Source organism: Diabrotica virgifera, chromosome 8 (genome assembly GCF_917563875.1).
Source record: "Diabrotica virgifera virgifera chromosome 8, PGI_DIABVI_V3a".
In the NCBI taxonomy this organism is placed as follows: Eukaryota; Metazoa; Arthropoda; class Insecta; order Coleoptera; family Chrysomelidae; genus Diabrotica; species Diabrotica virgifera.
The window spans coordinates 31778851-31795888 of NC_065450.1; the positions used below are offsets into that span (position 1 = coordinate 31778851).

At 33.2% G+C, this 17038-nt stretch overlaps 1 protein-coding gene across 2 annotated transcripts in view; it reads left to right on the forward strand.

Annotated features, from left to right (window-relative positions):
- Positions 1 to 17038, forward strand: part of LOC114344448 (mediator of RNA polymerase II transcription subunit 12) — a 268924-nt gene that overhangs the window by 109846 nt on the left and 142040 nt on the right. The window lies entirely within an intron of this gene.

Below are 17038 nucleotides of genomic sequence, written 5' to 3' on the forward strand. Positions count from 1 at the left end.
GTCTCTTTTGACTAAGTATTCATGATGGTGCTAGTTGCAACCTTGGTAATTATTTTATTAATTACACTGCACTGAAGAGATGAACATATTTGATTCCAGTTCAGTGTCTACACACAAGTGCTCCGATGAGGCTAAGTTAAAGCCGAAATACGTATAAGCACATAGTAGCTGGGCCTCGATTTTTGATCCTTCGCTTCGTTATCGAACGTATGCGCTTCGTATACTAAACAAATACGAAACGAATACTTTCGATAACGAAGCGAAGGGTCAAAAATCGAGGCCCTGCCCTGTTCTGTAATCAAATCTGAATCATCTTTACTTTCATAAACATACTTTACTTTTCAGCAATTTTCAACCATTCTTTTGACGTCGTCTGTCCATCGTGTAGGTGATCTACCTCTACTTATTCTGTCTGCTGGTGGTTTCCACGTTGTAATTTTTTGTGTCCATTGTTGTAATGTCACACACATGTAGTAATTTTCTCTGTCCACAGAGAAAATTAATAGATGGAGTGAATACATAAGAGAATTGTTTGAGGACAACAGAAATAACATTCTCCAGGTAAATGGTGGAACGGGACCTGAAATCCTAAAATGTGAAGTAGAAACGGCACTTAGAAATTCCAAAACTGGAAAGGCAAGTGGAACTGATGAGGTTCCAACTAAATTGCTAAAGCTCTTGAATGATGAATCAATAGCCATAATATTGCACTTATTTAACACAGTATACAATACTGGTATTATACCTCAAGAGTGGCTGTTGTCTACATTCGTTACACTGAAAAAGAAATCCAATGCAAAATAATGTTCAGAACATCGAACAATATCTTTATTGAGCCATCTTCTAAAGATATTTCTAAAAATCATCCACAACCGAGATTATCAAAAGTTAGTCAGATATTAGTAATACACAGATGGGGTTCAGAAAATGACTAGGTACTCGAGAAGCTCTCTTCGGTTTGAATGTTCTTACACAAAGAAGCCTAGACGTTAATCAAGAAGTACATGCATGTTTTATCGATTTTGAAAAAGCGTTTGACAGAGTACGCCACGATAAAGTAAGATACATTCTTGAAAGAAAAGACATAGTTAATAAAGATCTGCGAATAATTCTCAATTTATATTGGAATCAGAAAGCTAACATCAAAATAGAGAATGAGACATCACAAGCAATAGAAATACGTAAAGGAGTATGATACGGATGCATTTTGTTACCACTGTTATTTAATGTATATAGTGAAAGCATCTGCCAGGAAGCCCTTTTGCAAGCAAACGAAGGAATCGTAATCAATGGAGAGGTTGTAAATAATATTCGATACGCGGAAGACACTTTACTAGTTGCAAGAATAGTAGAAGAATTACAACGATTACTAACAAACATAAATATTGCTTGCAACAATTATGGCATAAACATCAATATCAAAAAAACCAAGTATATGGTCCTCAGTAAAAACATGACACAACCAGCACATATTAGTATAAACGGCATTCAAATTGAAAAAGTATCAAGTTACAAATACTTGGGAACTTTAATAAACGAAACTGGAGACCAAAACAATGAAATAAAAAGACGTATCGAAATTGCCAGGGCCACCTTCATAAAAATTAGAAAATTCTTCTGCAACAGAGATATAAGCATCCCTCTACGATTAAGAATGCTAAGAGGCTACGTATTTAACACGCTATTATACAGTGTAAAGGCCTGGACTCTCAAACAGAACAACATAAAAAATATTGAAAGTTTCGAGATGTGGTGCTACCGTCGAATGCTGAAGATAAGTTGGGTTGAAAGAGTCACAAATCTTGAAGTAATACGAAGGATAGGAAAAGACCCAGAAATTTTGCTAACGATAAAACGAAGAAAACTCGAATATTTTCGTCACCTGATGAGAGGTCATAAATACGCATTACTTTAAAATATAATGTAAGGAAAAATAGAATGAAAACGGAATCCAGGCCGTAGAAGAATGTCATGGTTGCGGAAATTGAGAGAGTGGTTTGGCTGCACCACTAATGAACTTTTTAGGTCAGCTGTAAACAAGGTCTGGATAGCCTTGATGATTTCCAATCTCCGGTAGGAGTGACACAAGAAAAAGAAGAAGTTGCAATGTCTTTCATTCTGGCCACATGTCCCGCCCAGTCCCACTTCAGCCATGCTATGCGTTCTATGACATATGTGAGGCATGTCCTTATTTCCTCGTTTCTAACCCTGTTTCTGACAGTCAATCCCAGTAACGACCGTTCCATTCTTCTTTTTCCTGCTACTTTTAGTTCGGTTGCTGTGGTCTGGGTAAAGGAAATGTTGTTAAAGAAATTTGGCGTGTTACTTTTTAAAGATACATATCTGATAAAGCTCCATATGCTGTCCGTGCTAAAGTGATTCTTCTTTGCGGTTCAGCGGTTTGGTTGTCCCTTTCAATGTGAATTCCATGACCTAAGTATTTATGTGATTAGAATAGAATAGAATAGAAATATGCTTTATTGTCATGAAAAATTTTACAATTTTATCGACAAAGCTTATAAAAAGTCAAGAATACAAAACAATAACAATCTAATTTACTAAAATTACATAAGTCGTCAATATATTTACAATAATAATAATAATAATAATGAAGTTAATGGAAAGATCGAATTATTACGTAAGGATATTGGTATAGTCACAGAATACATACGAGGTGTAACAAGTAGAAAAGTCATCAGAAGAGCTGAAGATATAATGCTGACTACCGCAAGACACTCAAGATATGATCCAGAAAACAACACAGCCCATCAGTGTCTGGATACATTAAAACAAAAGCTCTCCGTTTATTCAGGACGACTAAGGAGGTACAAAGTTAGTAACAACCGCAAAAGCGACAATGTATGATGGTCCAGGATTACTAGGGCTATCTTCTCCCGGTAAGGGTGGTTAACCCTTATCCGAGGAATGGAATGATTACTAGTCGTTTCACTGTTGAAGTTGTTTTATTATACTCGCATGCGTACAAGCTGGTAACAACCTACGTAACGTCGTCCCCGCGGAGTGTAGATGACACTCTCTTTTAATGTGAATAATCTTACATCTAATAATAGAATGACGAATGTGGAATGTGTAATGAGGAATCCCTTATATGTTTTGGTTGTATAAATAGAGAGATATCGAAACCCCATTTAACATCGTCCTTTAATAAAAGATCCTTTATTTTGACATATACGCAAGCGCAGTATCACATCCTTTATTTTTGTCCTGTAATAAAATACAGGCCGCCTGTATTTAAGGAAAAATAAAGGACAAAAATCTTTTAATAAAGGATCCTGTATTTTGACGTAACGTGTCAAAAATGTGACATATTTGTCAAATTATGTGAAGAAACAAGAAAAGAAAGTCGTCTAACTTCACTTCTATTTATGTTTTTATCACATCTGGATATTTTTGATCTAAGTTGAAGTTTTATTTATTAAAAAGAACTCCTAAATAAAGGAATAACAGTTTATTCTCAGATATAGATTATTAATGTTTTGACCCAAATCAATATAAAAAAGAATATTTAAGACCATTGAGTTATTAGAAAAAGTTTGTAAACAGGAATTTAAATATAATTTTTGTAAATAATTTTAGTGTTTAATAATTACCTACAATAATCAGACATAGAATTTCTTTACAACTCATTTAAACTCCAGACATTTTTGTATATAAATAAATATTTTTATTACAGATATATAAGATGTACCTACCTAATTTCAATTAATTTGAATGCACAAGTATCATACTTGAGACATTGTGGAAAAGTTTAGGATTTGTTCAAATTCTGCATTCAAAGGTAGAGTTCAATTCAACAGATATATAACATAAATGGTATTAAAATATAAACGGGTTCATACAATAAAACAAAGATTTAAGTGGTTTAAGTATTTATTTTTGAAATTTTTTATCCTTGATGTATTAGAATCTATATCGTTTTGAACCAAAAGTATTACACTTTCGTGCCATCAGCTTTTGTTTATTTAAATATACTGTCAAAATAATTCATCCACCATAAAGCTAATTCATCTATTATTTTTGTCCTTTAAAACACAGTTTTGGGCTATGTCGGCTCCATCTTTATTGCCGAGCCACAAATCTTCGAGGGTACAAGGATAGTTTCTGCATGTAAGAAGATGTTCCATATTCTGTATTTTTCCATAGTCACAGTTCACATCAGCTTGGTCTATTTTCCTCCATTTTATAATGTTTGATTTTACTGGAGCGACCCCTGGTCTTATCCTATTTATAGTTTTCCGTGTTTTAAAGTCTAGGTCTAGAGATTGTCTGGTTCATTGAACCTAGGGAAGAGGAAAATACTCATCCTGCACTGTTCCAAGGAAGCTTTTCCTGGATTTTAGTCGCTTTTGTGGCGTTCAAGCTTTGTATAGGGCATTCCACTCATCCACAATCTGTTTAATTTTGTATATGTGCTCTGCAACGCATCTGTGTATCAACGGTTCTACAAAACCCGTTAAAACAAATTGTTCATACATTTTTGCTAGTTGTGGAAGTCCTTTTAACGGAAAGTGATATAACATATTTTAAAGGATACGTAAAATCAAACATTAATATGTATTTATAAATTTATTAAAAAACTGCTAATAATAAAATACTTAACATCAGACACCAATATTAAACTATATATATATACTATACCTATTTATTTATAACTTTACTAGCAAACTGCAGTCCAATAAAAATAAAATTATCAACATTAACCATTTAAACTTGCCTTAAATTGCGAATAATTTTACCACAAACAAACACACACAAAATGTAGTTGCACTAGATTTGCTCCTGTTTGAAAATGTACTGCCACAGCATGTTCGATTTGGCGAATGGATTTAGTGTCGGCAGTCATAAATATAAACCCAAATAAACAACAAAGCTTGTTCGATTAAATCGCACCACCTTCATATTTGTTAGTGCAAATTTCAATGAAACTGTAAAACTAGTAAAACTGAACAAGCTCATATTATTCTTTAAATATAACTTGCATCTTATTTCACATATTAATATTGGAAATCTTCTCTTCAAAATACAAAATGTTCTTTCAATAACAGCTCTTGAAGCAATTTGTGATTAATTACACAGCACTTCAACTGCTCCCTAACAGATACATTGTCCATAAATTCTCCATTTCGTATACCCATAATATGCAAAAGTATTTAACAACTCCTTAACTCCCTTATAACATAGTATTTCTAATTTCACTTTCATGTTGTACTATGGTTTAAGTATTATGGGTTATGTTGTTCTTTAAATGACAAAATAATTAAATTCAACGTTTTACTCTTTTCAATGATCTTATTCTTAATTGTCTTGTTCTTACTCTTATTTTAATTTTTATCTCTATAATAAGGTCTTATTCACTCTTCTATGGTCTTGTTTATACGAGATTACGATTACAAATAGAATTTTATTTATAGGTTATAAGGTTATTTTTATATTTACAAAAATATTTAATGTCATTTGTCAAAATAAAAGATCCCTTAAAACTGCTTTTCGATAACTCTCATTACACATGTCCTGTATTTGTCCTTTATTAAAAGATCCTGTAATAAAGGAACTTTTAACTCCGAGTTTCGATATCTCTCTAATATTGAAAAGTGCAAAGTCAGCGTCGACCCTGAAAAGTGTTTATAGTGGCTGTATGTATACTTACACCTCACGATCTAGGTCAATAATGTTTATGTAACGAAAGAAGGTTGGAATTGTTTATGATGACATTTAAATAACCGAAAGAAATTAGCGTAGATAATTAAAGGGTGTTTTTTAAAAGATATCTAATGAGTACAGATGAATTCTTGTACAAATGCTCTTTTTGAAAGTTCTGAAAAGGCGTTCTATCGAAAACTCAATTCCACTGTAGAACGTGTCGATAAGACTTACCCAAGCCAAGAAGAAATTCATGAGTTTTGGGGAAATCAACTTTCCACGCCAGCTGCTCTTAACAACAATGCTGGATGGATAGAAGAAACGACACAAAACTGCTAACACTACATTACCACCCTTTACGAACCCTTCACTACTGAAGAAGTCTCAAATACCATCAAAGAGCTTCACAACTGGAAATCTCCTGGACCAGACGGAGTTCAAAACTTATGGCTCAAGAAGTTTTGGAGTGTTCATGAATGCTTATCAACACTAATTAATCATGTTATTTCTAATCCGCAGGATATACCAGCCAAATACCGCCTAATTACTTGTCTTCCAACTTTGTACAAATTGGTCACATCCTGTGTAGCCCGGCGTATCTACCAACACTGTGCTCTGAACATATCATAGAGCCTCAACAGAAAGGATGCGCTAAGGGTTCCATGGGTTGCAAAGAACAACTCATCATCGACTCGGTCATTTCTAACCAGGCATATTCCAAAAAGAGGAATCTTTTTACTGCCTTCATTGATTACAAGAAGGCCTTTGATTCAGTGCCGCATGAATGGCTTATAGATATATTGAGAATATATAAAGTCGATGATAATATAGTGACCTTTTTAGAGCATATAATTACGGAGTGGAAGACTAGAATTCACCTTCAAATACCTGGTGAAAATAACATCGAAACTGAAAATATCGCAATCAGCCGGGGCCTGTTTCAAGGAGATTCGTTGAGTCCACTGTGGTTCTGTCTAGCTATGAACCCATTATCTCAGCTATTGAACTCCACAGACGCAGGTTTTAGCATCAAAAATAACAACAATGTGGTGGCGAAGCTTAATCATTTATTGTATATGGATGATTTGAAATTAATGGCTTCCACTCGAAACCAACTCGATGAGATGCTAAAAACTGTAGAAACTTTTTCTAATGATATTAGCATGCACTTCGGACTAGACAAGTGCCGTATTTTAAATATAGTCAGAGGAAAAGTACAGCCCGGAGAATTCGATATGCAAAATGGCCAGAACATCGAGGCCATGGGTGAAAACGATATGTATAAATATCTTGGAGTAAAGCAAGCGCGGAGAATTGACCATAAACAAATGAAAACAGAGATAACTACTGAGTTTATACGAAGGGTAAAACAACTGCTTCGCTCACACCTTAATAGTAGAAATTTGTTTAAGGCACTAAACACCTACGCATGTTCCGCGCTTAGCTATTCATTTGGCATTGTTAAGTGGACAAAAACGGACATAGAAAATCTTCAGCGAAAAGTAAGAACGCACCTCACAAAGGCACAAAAACACCATCCAAAAAGTGCAGTAGAAAGAACGACATTACAACGGAATTTAGGAGGAAGAGGACTTATGGATATAGGTGAGCAATTAGACAAACAAATTGCTAATTTAAGATCTTATTTTCAGATGCAGGCTGAAACATCTACTCTACATCGCGCTATCTGCGCAGTAGATGACACAACACCGATAAAACTGAGGGAAGCAGAACTTCGCATAAACCACCTTACTAAGGACGAAAAAGTGCGCGCCTGGATGGGTAAACCTCTGCATGGGCGACATCCCAATGAGGTCAGCCAAGATTATGTCAACAATATAGCGTCGAACTACTGGTTGACATCAGGAAAGATGTTCCCTGAAACGGAGGGTTCATTACTGGCCATTCAGGATCAGGTTATACCAACCAGAAATTACCTGAAATATATCATCAAAGACCCTCATGTTCAAAACGACAGATGCCGATATGGATGTCAAGCCCAAGAAACCATCCAACATCTTACAGGGGCTGCCAGGCATTTGCTGCAACTGAGTACAAGGAACGGCATGACGCAGTGGGAAAAATCCTTCATCAGGATATAGCTATCAAGCTGGGACTTCTCCAAACCGACCATCTCCCATATTATCAATACGTCCCTGAGAGTATGCTTGAGGATGGCAACTACAAGCTATACTGGGACCGCACTGTGCTCACAGACCAAACAGTGGCGCATAATAGACCAGATCTCGTATTAGTCAATAAATTAACGAGACAAACAACCCTCATTGATGTGGCGATTCCTAACAACAATAATCTACGTACTAAATTTACTGAAAAGATCGCCAAGTACAGAGATACAATTTTTGGGAGATACACCTGCATACCAAGTCACCTAGGGCTTGATAACAAAGAGTCCCACCAGAGCTCAATCCTTTTGATACCGTAGGTATCTGGGATGAGTCAATTTTCCCCTTAGAGGGAGTGTGAGCCGTATGGCTAAATCTGAAGTTAAACAGAATAATCAATTGCAAAATTTAAATAAATTGCAAATGCATAGTCTACCTAGTAATTAATAAGTTTAAAAATGAAGCTGCTGCATATGACACCCAAATATAGATAAAAAATAATAATAAAAATACTACTTGTGCAAAGGGTACTGTAATTTCTTAGTTATTGATTAGAAAATCTTCTACTGAATAATATGGTCTTTCAGATAGGTAGGCTTTTGTCAGTTTTCGGAATTTGGGGAAAGATGCTGCAGATTTAAGTTGTAGAGGGAGATGGTTGTAAAGTTTTTTTGCGGAATATAATATAGATATCTTTACTAACTCAGAGGACGGGGTCGGCAAATAGACGTCAAACGTAGAATTTCTCGTGAAGTAGTCATGATTTGGTCTTGGTGGAAAGACATGTAGATGTTTACGAATTAAACAAACAGTTTCTAAAATATACAAAGATGGAAGGGTTAAAATTCCGTGATTTTTGAAGTAACTTCTGCAATGTGTTGTTCCTCTGAGGCCAAACAGATATCTTATTGCTCTTTTTTGTAATTTGAAAATAACATCGAATTGGGCAGCTGTACCAGAACCCCAAAAAGGAAGACCATAACGAAGATGTGACTCGAACAAAGAAAAATATGTTATTTTAGAAGATGCTAAATTGAGTTCATTCGAAACAGATCTTATAGCATAGCAAGCTGAGGATAGTTTCTTCCTTAACAAATCGATATGGTGGGACCATTTAAGGTTGCTGTCTAAAAAAATACCAAGAAATTTTACAGAATCAACGGTACTGATCTGGCTGTTATTAAGAGGTAAGGGTTGAAGAGCTACTTTATAAGACAATGCTACTGTTTTATCTACGTTAAACGAGAGTAAATTAGAGTCAGACCAGGTTTTTATTGTAAGTAGATCAGAAGTTATAGTAGCATGAAGAGTTGCAATATTTGAGTTGCTCCAAGTGGTATTGGTATCATCAGTAAAAAGAAAGATTTTTCAATGGCAGTGTGCAGATTATTGTTTAATGCTTGATAAACCTCATGCAGTACAGAAAAATGGCATCGGTGGTACATTTATTCTTTAAAAAGCCGAACTGATTTTGTGATAAAATCTTGTTATCAACGAGAAAGGACATAAGTCGGGCTTTTATGAGTCTCTCAATAATTTTGGAGAGTACCTGTAGTAGTGCAATAGGTCTATAATTGCAGGTATTAGATATTTCACCACCCTTATGAAGAGGAATAACGATGGCTGTCTTCAGGCACTCTGGAAATTTACCTTTCTCAAAAGAATCATTAATTAGTGAGATGAGGACTTCTAACGCATTTTCTGTGAGATTAGAAAAAAAATTTATCGATAGACCATCAGTACTACAGGAAGATTTGCTTTTGATACTATTGATTGTTTGGATCAGTTCAGATTTATCGACTGGTTTTATAAAGAATGAATTCGAGACCTTTCTTGAATTAGGGAGATAGGAAATGGGATCTTGTTGTGGCAAAATAGTTGATGTAATATTTTTACTCGCATTAACAAAGTATTCATTTAGATTTTCAGGGTCTGGAAGGGAAAATGTTTGAGCAGTGTGGGTTTTATTTCGAAGATCGTTTATTATGGACCAAGTTTCTTTTGCAACACTTTTAGAGCTTCCCAGACGGTTATGGTAGTAGTCTTTTTTAGCTGATTTTATAAGTTTAAGATAGGTTGCCCTGTACTTGGTGATATATTCAGTGATAGAGACGTTGGTAGTAAATTTCTTGATATAGAGAAGAGAACGCATATTCTTGGAAGATATTCGGATACCTTTTGGTTTTGCACCTCCAGGGTTTGCGATGTTTTGGCTTAATTGCAATTAAAGGAAATGCTTTATTGAAGATACAGACAAGCTTATCTAAAAATCACTGAAATTATTATCCACGTCCTTAGCAGAAAAGCGCCACTCAGAGGTTAAGCATAAATTTTGGAAATTACGAAAGTTCTGGGTGGAAAAAATCCTGCCTAAACGTCTGGTTTTCGAGGAGGGTTTGCTTAAGATATTAAACTTCGTATAAACTGCTTCATGATCAGATAGTCCAGCATTAATAATTGAAGAGTGGACATCAAGGGGTGAGAAATCTGAGACAGTATAATCAATTATGGTAGATGAAGTTTTTGTAATCCTTGTAGGAGAATCAACGTGCATTGTTAGACCATACGATTCAAATATGTTGACCAAGGATATTTGTGTAGCACTAGCAGCAGCATAATCAATGTTAAGGTCCCCGCATAAAATTTTTCTAGTTTTATGGGGCAGGTCATCTAACAAATTTAGCAGGTTCTGAAAAAATAGTTCCACGAAAGAGTCAGGTGATCTATAAATGCAAATAATATAAAGATTAAGATTCTTATTGTAAACTAAGGAAAACTCAAAGAAGGCTTCACTTAACAGAAAGTCATATTTTGTTACCAAAGAAAAATCATTGCTCGTAGATTACTGGTCTAATTGCTGCTCTGTTAATTTTAAGTTTAGTATTCAGAGTAGGCTTCTTATCTTTGAGGAAGTTGTTGTATTTCCAGTAGGTTCTGTTTCCTGCCTGAATTCTGTCATTAATTACTATGCTTCTATCATTAGTTCCATTAACTAAGACCCCAAAATATCTAAAGTATTATTATTAATAAAGTATTATACCTTTTCAAACTCACACTCACCAATATTTAAATATGTCATATTGGTCTGGTGCTGAAGTAATGTGTCACACAGAAAGAGGAAGAAAGATTGAGGATCCTAGAGAGCAAAATAATTCGGAGGATAGCAGGCCCACTAAACTAAGGTAATAATCAATTTAGAAAACTCATGAACCACGAAGTAAGAGAACTTCTGAAAGGAGAAGACATCGTCAGATTTATCAAGGCACAGAGACTCAGATTGATGGGACATATAGAAAAGAGAAATCCAGAAGCCGTTATCAAGAAAATTACCAAATGAAGACCTGTATCAGGTAGACCACGAGGAGACCCAAAACCAGATGGAAGAACCAGATAGCCGAGGACCTTAAGAAGATGGGAGTCAGAGAATGGGTAACCACAAGCAAAAACAGGAACGAATGGAGAAAAATTGTAGAAGATGCCAAGTTACACAACCAATTGTAAAACCAAAATGTTAACGCGGATTGATTCACCGCGACAAATGAATCAGAAGAGCCCAAAGAGGGCGGCAATCACTCCGCTAGGAGTGTAGATGCCATGATGATGAAGTATTTATGTGATGAACTAATGCTGTTTCGTTGCAGCCGGCTTTTAGATTTTTTGCTTGGTACCAGATTTGCCATGTATTGTTTATGTTCAAAACAACTTTCTTACAAGCGGCATCTAATTCAGTAAGCATAGTTTCAATTTCTTAAGTTATCTGTTATCAGAACTATTTAAGCAAATTTAAGCTCGTCCGCAAATCTTAGCTGGGAGAGCATTTCGCCGTCGATATTGACTCATTTTGCGTCCCCCTCCAATTGTTTGGAAACATATTCCAGAACTGATGTAAAGAATTTGGGAGATAACGTGTCTCCTTGTCTGATTCCTCTTTTGATTTTTATATATTTTGTATCTTTTTTAACCTCACGGTCTTGGTTGCATTATTGTGTATGTTTTTTGATCAGTTTGGAGTACCGATAATCTATAAGACTTTCCTCCAACGCTCTCATTACGCTGTTTCTATCGTATCAAATGCTTTGCGAAAGTCTGCGAAAGCCAGGACCAACGCACAGTGGTTCCAAATGCTAAAAAGGTGGTCATAAGACGAGAAAAAATTCCCTATCTAAGGATTTTCATGATTACAGTTGATTTCTCATACTATCGTAGAGTAGTAATACGCAAGTATAAGGATCATACTGGATGTGTTCTGGTTCATAGCCCAGGAACAAGGTCATGTCCGAGGTTAATTTGGACGGCAGAGAAAGTGAAAAAGAACGCGTATATTGAAAACGCTGTAAAACGTTTTGTAGTTTATAAATTTTATCGCTGTAAAACAGATTCTTCTTTTTCAAGTATGTAGTAATGTAATATGTAAGTTAACTTAAGATTTAGTAAAACTAAATGCCTTAAATTTGTTAATGCATAAATAATGAAAATATACTTGAAATAATCAACATTTTGTAAAGTTATATTCAAAAAGTACAAAATTCTGCGACTAATGTATATTAATCTTAAAATATATAGTAAGAAGATACATAATCACTTTAGTCTAGTAAAATAAAATTACACTACATGTAAATCAAAATGTAAATTCGTACAGGTTGAAACAAATTTTATATCAAAGTTTAGGTGGGTACAAAAGATATTTTCAAGAAAGTATCCAAATCATACAAGGGGATCATTGTTTAAATAATTAAAAAGGGGTCATTTTTGCAAAAAAATTACTTTTTTAACTGCTGAGGTCATTCAATTACTAATGAAGGTCTATAGGATTGTTTTCTTCAAAGTAGAAGGGTAAATCTTTCACATAAGTCTTACTAAATTAAATTTGACCTCCTATTTATTTAAATAATTATACATAAAACTTTAAAAAACAAATTTGCAAAAAATTATTTTTAGCGTTTTAAATAAGCACTATAAAATATCTTATTTTACAGGAGAAGTTGCGCTAAGTTATCAGGATTAATAAAAAAAATGGGTCCAAAAATATTTAATATTTTTTGAGATATTGAATGTGATTATTAAATGTTGCTCTATTTTCAATTGCAAAAACGCGGTTGTTGCCAAAGAAATATTCACCTGTGTTAAATCTTATTATTTTTATTTTTATGTATATTTTCGATAAATATATTGATAAATTTAAATTTCAATTAAACTTCACCCTAAAATGGCATTTGAAAATTATTCAAATTTGTTTATAATTTGTTTTTTTAATAACGTCGCGGGGATTAAATATTTTGAAATGCCGTTTCGATAATTGGGTTCTTGGGAATTTTTCACTAATTTACAAATTTTTTTGTCTTTTTTTCCCTTATTTTTTTTTTCTTGTAGTTATATTACTACGGACCCCTTTAGGGTTAAGTTTCATTAAGAATGTCGAATCTCTAAGTTGTAGATTCTAGACCTAAAAATATTAAGATTGGTCTAAAATCACTTAAATAAAATGTGGCTACTTACTGAGTTACAGGGTGTTTTAATTAAAAATTTAAAAATTATTTTTAACAAGTACTTTCAAACTATTTGATGTATCCTTATCATACTTGGCAGAAAGTGTGGGTACTATACAGTCTACTAAATTGTAATAAATAAAACTTTCTAGCTACTACCAGAGGCGTACGACAGGGGATAGTAAATGGTTAACCCTTCCCAAATTCTACGCCACTGAGGGAATTACTATTTTCGCGAAATTTTTCGATTCTCCAATACTTTATATGTAAATAATATACTCTTTACTGGTAACGATTAAGTTATTAGTTTTCGAGATATTGGACGTTAAAAATGAAACGGCATATTTATTTTGATTCATTCATACATTCATTTTTAACTTCCAATATCTCTCAAACTGATGACTTTATGGATACCAATAAAGTTATTTACATACAAAGTATTGGAGAATCGAAAAATTTCGCTAAAATAGTAATTCACTCAGTGGCGTAGAATTTGGGGAGGGTCAATCATTCACTATCCCCTGTCGTACGCCTCTGACACTAGCTAGAAACGATTATTAATCACAATTTAGTAGGGTGTATAATAGCCACACGTTCTGCCAAGTATAATAAGGATACGTCAAATAGTTTTAAAGTACTTGGTAACAATAATTTCTAAATTTTTAAATAAAACACCCTGTAACTCAGTAAGGAGCCACTTTTTATTTAAGAGATTTTGGTTAAATCTTATTATTTTTAGGTGTAGAATTTACAACTGAGATTCGAAATTCTTAATAAAATTTAACGCTAAAAGGGCCCTTAATAATATAACTCCAAGAAAAAAAGAAGAAGAAAAAACGACAACAAAATTTTGTTAATTAGTAAAAAATTCCCAGGAACCCAAATATCGAAACGGCATTTCAAAATACTTAATCCCCGCGACGTTATTAAAAAAACAAATTATAAACAAATTTGAATAATTTTCAAATGCCATTTTAGGGAGGAGTTTAATTGAAATTTGAATTTATCAATACATTTATCGTAAACATACATAAAAATAAAAATAATTAGATCTTAAGTAGGTGAATATTTCTTTGGCAACAACCGCGTTTTTTGCAATTGAAAATATAGTAACATTTAATAAACAAATTCAATATCTCAAAAAATATTAAATATTTTTCAACCAATTTTTTTTGCTTAATACTGGTAACATAGCGCAACTTAGTCTGTAAAATAAGATATTTTATAGTGCTTAATACTGGTAACATAGCTCAACTTAGTCTGTAAAATAAGATATTTTATAGTGCTTATTTAAAACGCTAAAAATATTTTTTTGCAAATTTGTTTTTAAAGTTTTATATACAATTACTTAAATAAGTAGGGGGTCAAATTTAATTTAGTAAGTCTTATGTGGAAGATTTACCCTTCAACTTTGCAGAAAAAAATCCCATAGACCTTCATTAATAAGTGAATTACCTCAGCAGTTAAAAGAGTATTTTTTTGCAAAAATGACCCCTTTTTAATTATTTAAACAATGATCCACTTGTATGATTTGGATACTTTCTTGAAAATATCTTTTGTACCCACCTAAACTTTAATATAAAATTTGTTTTAACCAGTACGAATTTACATTTTGATTTTTTTTTTTTATTTTATTAGGCTACTTCGGTTTAGCTGCCTATAACTGTCTATGCATTGCTGGCAGTTGTTTGAATACAAAAGTGGGAAATGACGCATATTAGATGATTCTGGCGATTGTTAAATATGTATGGACGGTTGTACATAAGTAATAGGTTCTAAATATCGTCCTTTATAAAGAAAATGTATTGGTAATCAGCAATTTTAAAAGACCCTTATAATATTAAATTTTAAACAAATATGCGTTTAAAATAAAACTTTCGAATTTTTTTCGGCTACATTAGATCCGCCATTTTGTTTAAAAAAAAGTAACGTTAGATTTGTAATCAGCGACCTTAAACTACCAAAGTGTACCCCCGTTAAGATAGGCAAAATGCCCCCACTCCCAGAATTCAATTTTTTTAATTTTTTTACGTTCTATGCAATTAAAAAATGAGATAACGCGGATTTTTAGCTCGCCACCCCCCTTACCCCTCCCCCCACAGCCAAGAAAGTAGATTTTTAGATTTAATTTTTTTTTAGTTGGGTTGCAATTGATTTGAAAAATTTTAAAAAAATTCACACATATATCTGAGATATCTACAAAACATATCCATTTTTTATGGACCTGTAGGTCGAGTGTACATAACCTCAATTTTTTTTTTACTTTTTTAAGCTTATAACTTTTTCTTGGAGGGGGCTGCAGGTCCAATTTTTTTTGCATTTTGTGTATTTTATCAAAAGCTATCTCCATGATTTTTTTAGATTTTTCCGTCACCTGCGCCATCTTGAAAAATCCGGAAAACTATTTATTTAGGGGGTTTTTGGGGCTTTTCTCCATTTTATAGACTGCAATATAGATCAACTCAAAATTTTGTTAGTAGATTATGCATAATTTGAAATAACTGAGTATTTTAGGACTATCAAAAATTGGGCGAAACACTTTTAAACCCCCCAAAAACCATGTTTTTTAAAGTTTTATAAGGGTTTTTGCGGGCTTAATGATATTTTTTGAGATCGATACAACCTTAATATTTTTTTTCATTTTTTTACGTTACATGTGATTAAAAAATAAGACTCATCGCATTTTTAGTCCAGCACTTCCTCTCCCTGCCCCCACAAAGACGTCAATTCTTTTATTTTTTATTTAGTTAAAGTTTTGTAAGGGTTTTTGCGGGTCTAATCATATTTTTTGAGGTCGATACAGCCTGAATATTTTTTTTATTTTTTTTACGTTCTATGTGATTAAAAAATTAGGACTCACCGCAATTTTAGCCCACTTCCCCTATTACCCCTCCCCCACAGCCAAAAACCTAAATTTTTCGATTTTATTTTTTTAAGTTGGCTTTGCAATTAAATCGCATATGTTGTTCTAAAGCTATTTCTTTGTGGCATTTTTGTAATTAACTATTCTAAATGGGAAATAAGCCACAATTTAACTAAAAATGATTTTATTTTCCATCTGTAATGCGTTAGAGAGAATTCGATAATCTGTGACGCACTGAAAAAAGGGTTTGGGGCGATCTATATAAATAAGTCAGATTAAATTAAATTATTAGATATTTTTAAGATAAGATTTTTTTACCAAGCAACATTTTTGTTTAATTTATTAATATTTTGTATTTTGACAAAGACGTCCGTGGTGGACGTCGAAACGTTAATAAAATTATTTTTAGTTAAATTGTGGCTTATTTCCCATTTAGAATAGTTAATAATTATTAAATTATAAATTACAAAATGTACATTTTAATATATCATACTTCTTGTAGTTTTGTGAATCAAAACATTTTGTTCTTTGTTCATTAGTTTGTATTTAGTAGGTACCCTAATATTACCTTACATTATACATATTCTAATTATTCAAACATCTGCGTGTACCATCTACATAACCTATATGTATCTCTGCCTATAATGTCATTTTGCTTCACTTTACTGCCACATAAAACACCATAAAAAGAATGAGGAAAATATTACCAAAGAATATATAGCTCCGTATAGGTATAATCATAGAGTATTCGGAGAGTTATATTCGTTGGTATTACACTTAACAGTTCTAAAGTCTTCATCGCTGTCTTCGTCTATTACAGGTATAACATCTGTATTGTCAAAGAGTTTTGCAAGATATTCTGCTGGCTTGATGATTTTTGTAGAATATCTTCCATGCCATAA